The 7,500-nt window shown below is 38.7% G+C and overlaps 1 protein-coding gene across 2 annotated transcripts in view; it reads left to right on the top strand.

Moving 5' to 3' along the window:
* Positions 1-7,500, top strand: part of LOC138000641 (tolloid-like protein 1) — a 49,193-nt gene that overhangs the window by 8,203 nt on the left and 33,490 nt on the right. The gene's annotated exons all lie outside the window — the stretch shown is intronic.

Genomic DNA, 7,500 nt, shown 5'->3' with positions numbered 1-7,500 from the left:
TAGAACTCGGCAAGTCGCATTAACTCATAAAGATGTCTTCCAGAATGTTAGAAAATTCATTTTGGGCTACACTGTCTCTGTTCACCCAAACGTACCAGTTGACACATTTTTCAGGGGATAGCCCTACGATAGACAAGTATCCCATCCATGGATGGAGGAGCAACACTACAAAATCTTCACCCAGGACAAGGTCAATGGCTTGTGTACGACTTGACTGTAATTGACCGCAATCTCGATCTCAGAGCTCTTCTCTTGCTTGAGGGTAGGAAGAGCTCTGGGGAACCCTGAAACAAACTGTCTTCTCATTAGTTTTCGTGAAGAACAATCAAAATCGTCTCTAATTGGTGCATTCATGTTAGCACTGAGCAGGCGCCGTAAGGGTCAAATAGCCAATTTTGGCTACAAGAACCATACGGCGCATGTTCTCCTAGATAGAGTGTTTCCCAGAGCCTTGTGTTGATCCAAGGCTCTGGTGACGAGAATGTACTTGACTGTTAAATTAGGAAACTTCTCGAAAAGACACTTTTCCTTGTTTCACAAAGCTTGTCAATATTGCATTATAAATCTTGTGGACTGTTAATTCCGTCAGAAATGATGGAGCAAATTACCTACATTCCTTTGACGACTTGTTGAGCTTTTAAGGAGCTCTTTCAACTAGCTGCTTCTACTAAAAATATCGGCATGGAAAGGAATGTGATGATGCCATATAAATTACCAGTATTTTCTGTATTAATTTTTTTTTTGTTGGAGGTAGTTTCCTACTTATTAAATAATCTTTTGAGAGACTGTCTGGGTGACTACTCAGATTATCCCTATTTTTTTTTCAGTGCTGTAAAGTGAATTCAAAATTAGCGTTTTTTGTAATCATTCCTTTCTTCGCTGAAAGTTACACATATTCTAAATATTTTGCCATAATTAGCTAACAACATTAGGATGTCATGTCGGAGTTTATTAATGTTAACGGGGTTGAGATATTAGAATATCAAATTAACACAGTTCATGTTGGCATGTGTCTTGCGGCAAACTAATCAGCCCACTTTAGTTGCCCTGTGTGAATAGCTGATGATTGAGGAAGCACTTAATGACAGGAAGGCACCTTCAAGGGCACCCAACGTCAATTTTCGGAAAATATCTGTTCGGAATACGATTTGACATCTAGAATTTTCGGAAAATTTCTTGCTTGCTTGCCGCTCCTAGGATTTTTACCCTAAAAAGGTAACCTAGAATTTTAGGGAGCCCTTTTTCTGGCTGAAAATTTCGAAAAGGTAAGTTTTGAACCCTATATTTTCGGATCACTAGACTTTCAGATGAAAAATTTTTAGGCGATAAAAATATGCCTATATCTACCGTTTAAATACTAAAATACGTTTAAAAATGCTTTGTTTAAGTGGTTTTGAACTATGTTCTCGTTGAGTGCCCTTGCACGTTGGGATGACCTTAAAACTACGTAATCGTCCTCACTAGCTCTGACTCTGCATTTAATACGCAATTTATGAAAGTGAAGAAGGTTATTGCTGCCGCAGTGAGCGAGTCTCAAGCGAACGAACGAGGCAGCTTTCTCATCGGGAGAAAAACACATTTTTCTTCGAAACGCAATGGATTGTGGTCAAAGGCGCAAGGAATTGCGGTTATGAGCGAATGCGCGGTAAGATCTCGTTACACAGAAGATTAGAACAGTTCCCTTGTAGCAGAGGTCTGTTTGATTGTGCGTTCGCTAGAATTAGAACAGAAGCTTGAAGCCTGCTCTGTTTTTTAGTCTTTTGGTTCATTTTCGCTTCTCTGATTCTTCTTTTATCCGTTCATGTAAACTTCATCGCAGCTTCGTGAAATACAAATAGGAAAAGCTGTCAGGCTGAACTAAAGTGATGAATGGTCAAGATTCCGTTAAATATTAGTATTCCGATTGAAAAAACGGGCATTTGGCGTCTGTGAAAGGATCTTATAAGTCGTAATTCTCCATGACCTCCCATCCAGATACCAACCCTGCCCGGCAGAGCTTAACTTATGTGAACTTTCTGTGGTGATTTGTGGACGAGCAGTTAATCAAGCGGCGGTTAGTTTATATTAACCACCGTCATGCTGAATTTGGTGATCCACACCGAGTGTTTCTCATGTATAGTATTTAAGTCACACGAAAAGTAAAACAAATAACCACAGCACTTCGCGCTTCAACTTGCTGTGATAAAGAAGTTGAAGTGAACTCGTAAGTGATCAACATGCTCGATCCCAATATTAATCTATTCCCTTTTTATTTCTACTTCTACTTCCACTTCTACTTTACTCTCTTCGACACTTTTGTATCCAGAAGAGACAAAAATTAAATTTTAAATCAAGTTTAAAAATACATATAAATAGTTAAAATGGTATACACTAACAAATTAATCAAAATTAAATATCAGATATAAATACATAGTTAACATACCAATACTAATATATACAAAAAAAGGAAAATGAATTTAAAAACCTTGTGCTAAAACTATGTGCGAGTTTGGTCAAGATATTAATTCAGACGCTTTAAACTTTCCCAGAAAGCACTGGTAAACAATTCCAGTCTCTTATCGTTCTTAGGAAATAGCTGTATGAGTCAAAATCACACCGAACCCTAGGTTGAATAAATTAATTAACTGTAAATCTTCTAGTAGATCTTACTGAATGTTGAAAATATTTAGGAATGGGCAACGCAATGTTGTTATTAACTGCTAAATTAAATGTCTGTAGACAATGTCTTTTTCGTATTGCTTCCAAAGGTTCTAATGACCATAATTTCTGCATCTAAGTGACACTTGAATACCGGTCGTAGTCCCCTTTTATAAATAGAACTGCCCGACGTTGAACTGCCTCAATCTTGTCCATTTGTTCTTGCCTATAAGGGTCCCACACGCCTAAGCCATACTCTAAATGCAGTGTTCGACACTAACGCTTGCCCGATTTCCCGGGGCAAGCGAAATATATCTGTGGGTAAGTAAAACAACTGTAAGACTTGCCCGATCGGGCAATCAGAATTTTTGTTCGACTAATATTTTTCGGAATGATTTGATTTGCAATGAAGAAAGTGACTAGTAACATGACGTAGTCACCGCAAACACGCTAAAAAAAATAAACAAATTTACATCTCTTTGCTGCTTTGGTACAAACCTCAAAATAGACTGGAAGGAGGAACTTGTTATTTGCGGCTAAATACAGGAATTGCACCCAACCTAGTCCCACTCATTCACTTGTGCAGATATTACAAATTTGAGCCCGCGAGAATGAGAGCCCCAACAACAAACAAATGTTTTCACCCAGACCGCTGGTCGGTGCAATTCCTGTATTTAGCCGCAAGTAACTTGTTCGTAGCCGCCATTTTTCCCCGCGCGAAAAGAATGTTTGTTTCAATGGAATCCAGTTTTCGCACGGCCAAATACGCTACGATACTTTGAAATCGAGCAAACGCACAAGACAATTCTACCTTTTGTCACGCAATTTCAATCAGCTTTGAAAGACTTAAAGAACATATTTGACAAATGGCATTGAATTCAAAACAAGCCTAATCTCAGAGAGATATTCAAGGAACCTCCCTTGATCTCCCATACAAAAGGAAAATCGCTTAAAGATCTGCTTGTCAAAGCAAAACTGTGAAGGCTTCTCTAACATCATGGACATACAGCACGAGTCGCGTTGGTCTGTCAAACACATTTTGCACAAAAGTGACATTTTTACAAGCCTCCTTTAAGTTTAATGGGCAATAGGTCTTTAGAAGGTGGGCAACCAAAAAAACAAAACTGGTTGCCCAAAAGGCAAATAATAATAAGAAAATAAGTGTCGAACTCTGTAAATGAGTCCTCACATGTGTAATGTAAGCTGCGCGCTTGGTGGCTTCTGAGCAGGGATGCAAATTCCTTTTAACTAAACCAAGAACGGAACTAGCTTTCTTAAAGGGGCTAGGTCACGCTATTTTAGGTAATTTTGTTTAATTTTGTTAATTATGGGCTCTAAACGTCAAATTCGCAGAGCAAGAGTCTTTCATTTGCAAAATCACGGCCACATAACAACAGAGAATGATTTTCAAGCTTTGTAAATGACATTTTGATATAGACTGATATAAATTTGAAAAAAGGTGGGCCGACGTTTTTCAAATTTACCCAAATTCAATCCATTTCAATCCTCTCCAGTTTTGTCCATCCATGTCCCTTCTTGGCTTCCCTGTGCTTTGTTAGAGTTCTTCTATAGTTTTGAACAGTTATTTTGATATTTTAGTTAATTCTATGACCATTCGATCAGTGCTGAAAATGCCTAAAATAGCGTGACCTAGCCCCTTTAACAATCCCTGTCTACATGATAATTCCATCGTAGATCAATGGACAGAAAAACTCCAAGATAAGGGTACTTGTTATACAGAATGTAGTTCACATTTATCGAAGCTTTCTTCCTATGGACAGACATCTTCATATAGCACTTAGAGGGGTTAAAATCCATTTGCTAATACTCAGCCCATTGCCCCAGTTAAGCAAGGTCATGTTGCAAGGCCAGCGCATCATGATGATCATTGATTGTGTGGTAGAGCAACGCATCGTCGGAAAATAGCCGTAATGTGCATTCCAGGCTATCTATCATTGATAAATAAGAGGAAAATTAATTAAAGGCCCAAGTACTGTGCCTTGTAGCAATCCAGATGTAACAGTTACTGGCTTTGAGGATGCCCCGTCTACCACCACGGTTTGTTTTCTATTTGTGAGCCATGCCTCAATCCAAACAAGAGTTTAATCTTGAATTCCATAATACTGCAGTTTTCTAATTAATCTTTGATGGGCAACTTTATCAAATGTCTTGCTGACGTTTACTATTAACAAGTCTATTTGTTTCAAGTTACCATTGTCAACAATTAGTGCCAGGTCTTCCCCTGTTAATAACAACTGGGTCTCGCAGGAATGGTTTTTACGAAATCCATATTGATTTGGATGTAAAATGCTATGGTTTTCAAGATGGTCCATAATATTTCTGTGGATTATATGTTCCATAAGCTTGCATAGTACACTGCAGAGACACTGGTCTGTAGTTTTCCGGGTCGTGTTTTACTCATTTCTTGAACAAAGGAACCACATGAGCATTAGACCAGTCAGGCCAGGCCAGGACTCTGGCTTCGATCATACGTATGGAGGTATATTTATGGCAAAATTCAATGATCAGTATTTGAAATAAAATCGTCCAAATCATGAATGCATCAATCCAAAGCTGAATGGCAACAGGCCGATTCTGAAAATGGCCATCAAGGAAAGAGGCATTACGGGTCAAAAAGGCATAACGCAAGAAGGCATAACGCAAAAAGGCATAACACAAATAGCCATAACGCAAATAGCCATAACGTAAAGAGGAATAACGCAAAAAGGCATAGCTCAGAAAGGCATAACGCAGGAAAGCATAACGCAAAGGCCCTTTGAAGAATGGAGACTAGCTGTGTACTCCGTAAGTAATTTTAGCTCTAAAAAAACGTCGAGTGATTGTTGAATTGAAAGAACATGCAATTGCTATCGATCTTTTTTTCCTTTTTAAATTATGTCTCTGCGTTATGGCTCTGCGTTATACCTCATTGCGTTATCCTTTTTGCCTTTGGCTATTTGCATTATGCGTCTTTGCGTCATGCCTTGTTGCTTGATAACTGTTTGCGTTATGGCTATTTGCGTGATACCTATTTGCGTTATGGCTATTTACGTTATGGCTTTTTGCGTTATGCCTCTTTCCGTGATGGCCATTTGCAGAATCGGCTTGTTGCCATTCAGCTTTGGATTGATGCATTCATGATTTGGACGATTTTATTCCAAATACTGACCATTGAATTTTGTCATAAATATACCTCCATACATACGATTCGTTCAAGTCGGAGAAATATCGACATCTCAGATGTCAGTTATCTCAGATGCTGTCTCTTTAAGCAAGATAGTTGGTATTCTATCTGGACCATTGGCTTTCCTGTGATTTAAATTCTTGAGAAGCTTTTCCACTCGAACTTTATTGAATGCTATATAGTCCATTGCTGGAATTCAACTAAAGCCTTTATTTAGAGTAGATAAATCCTCTTGAGTAAACACTTGTTGAAATTGGTTACTTAGTGTTTTCTGCTCTCTTACCGCTGTGTCATAACAATGCCATTTACTTTCAAAGGTGGAATCCCGGCTTGATCCTATCTTTTTGACTTAATATACGTCCATAATTTCCAAGGTTTTTTTTTTTTCAAATCAGTGTTAAGAGATACCACTATATAATCATCTTGGGCTTTTTTCATTCTGAATTGAAGTGATTTCTGAAAATCACGATATTTCCGTTTGTCAGCGTCTTTCCCTGATCTCTTGTTGTACAATCTCTTTCTCTTTCCCTCAATCTTCCTGGGTTTCGTATTTTTCTAGAAACCGCATGTCCTCTCAGGGGACTATTTTACATTGTATCGCTTCGTCAGAACGATGCGTAGTTATTTTTACCACAAGGTTTGCCTCTTTAAATCAAACACGGATCGCACTTACGATTTAGATTGGGAGTTTCAATCAGTCACATGAATCATAGTACTCGGTGCTTATCAAACCCATTTCAAAAAGTACATGTTCGTATCCTCGAACCATTGTTTTCTTTCTCTTCTCGAGTGGGGTCCAGAGGGGTTCCACGTTTTGTAAGACCTATTATGATCTCCCTTTAATTCCACGCACGAACCGTCGCGTTAAGATTGAGCATCTCCCTTAACCCCAACAGCAATTCTACCATTTAAGGAAACTAGTTTACCGCTGAACTTAACAACACCACACCGAAACATCGTTGGAAAATTACTTTCAAACTCGAAAATTGAGCTCGTGGCACTTTATGTCCCAGGTGACAGTGCGGTACGTTTTCAGTGATCTTTTAGGGCCATTTGTTGATCCTTTGCGCGCCGCACTCATGAAATATCGAGATTTTTTCGTTATCCAGACAACAATGGGTCTTATGCTACTCTTTACGTATATATACGCGGGGAATGCAATGTTGCCTCCTCAGGTTTCGGCCTCATTTTTTAAAAGCTTAATTCATGTATAATCAAAGCAATGTCTCACTATGGTCGCTGAAAGTTTCTCCTTGTTTGAGTCAAGAGACACTCTAAGTATAACTTTCCCTTAGGTTGTCGAAACTTCACGAACAGCCCGGACCATCTTGCTCAGCATACAAAGGTTTCCTACGCTTCGCTCTGGTGAAAGACGTGGAAAAGTGGAGAAAAGTGATGACGGTCCTTCCTCAGTGAAGGCAAAGGGTGTTCGAAATTTCATCAGGTCAAATTCCTTTTATAATTTAAAATCTCTGAAATAAGGGTGTTCGAAATTTCATCAGGTCAAATTCCTTTTATAATTTAAAATCTCTGAAATAAGAGAACAGCTCCAGCCTGTATAGAAGTTGTTTCGCAATGAGAATACTACACTTAGTGGAAATTCGTTCGGCGGTGTTCTGACCGACTTTGAATTCCCCCTTCGCTCTTCTAATTGTTCTAATAGAAAAATCGGTCGGTTG

The sequence above is a fragment of the Montipora foliosa genome, chromosome 4 (assembly GCF_036669935.1).
Source record: "Montipora foliosa isolate CH-2021 chromosome 4, ASM3666993v2, whole genome shotgun sequence".
NCBI lineage: Eukaryota > Metazoa > Cnidaria > Anthozoa > Scleractinia > Acroporidae > Montipora > Montipora foliosa.
This window is presented reverse-complemented; position numbering and strand designations above follow the sequence as displayed.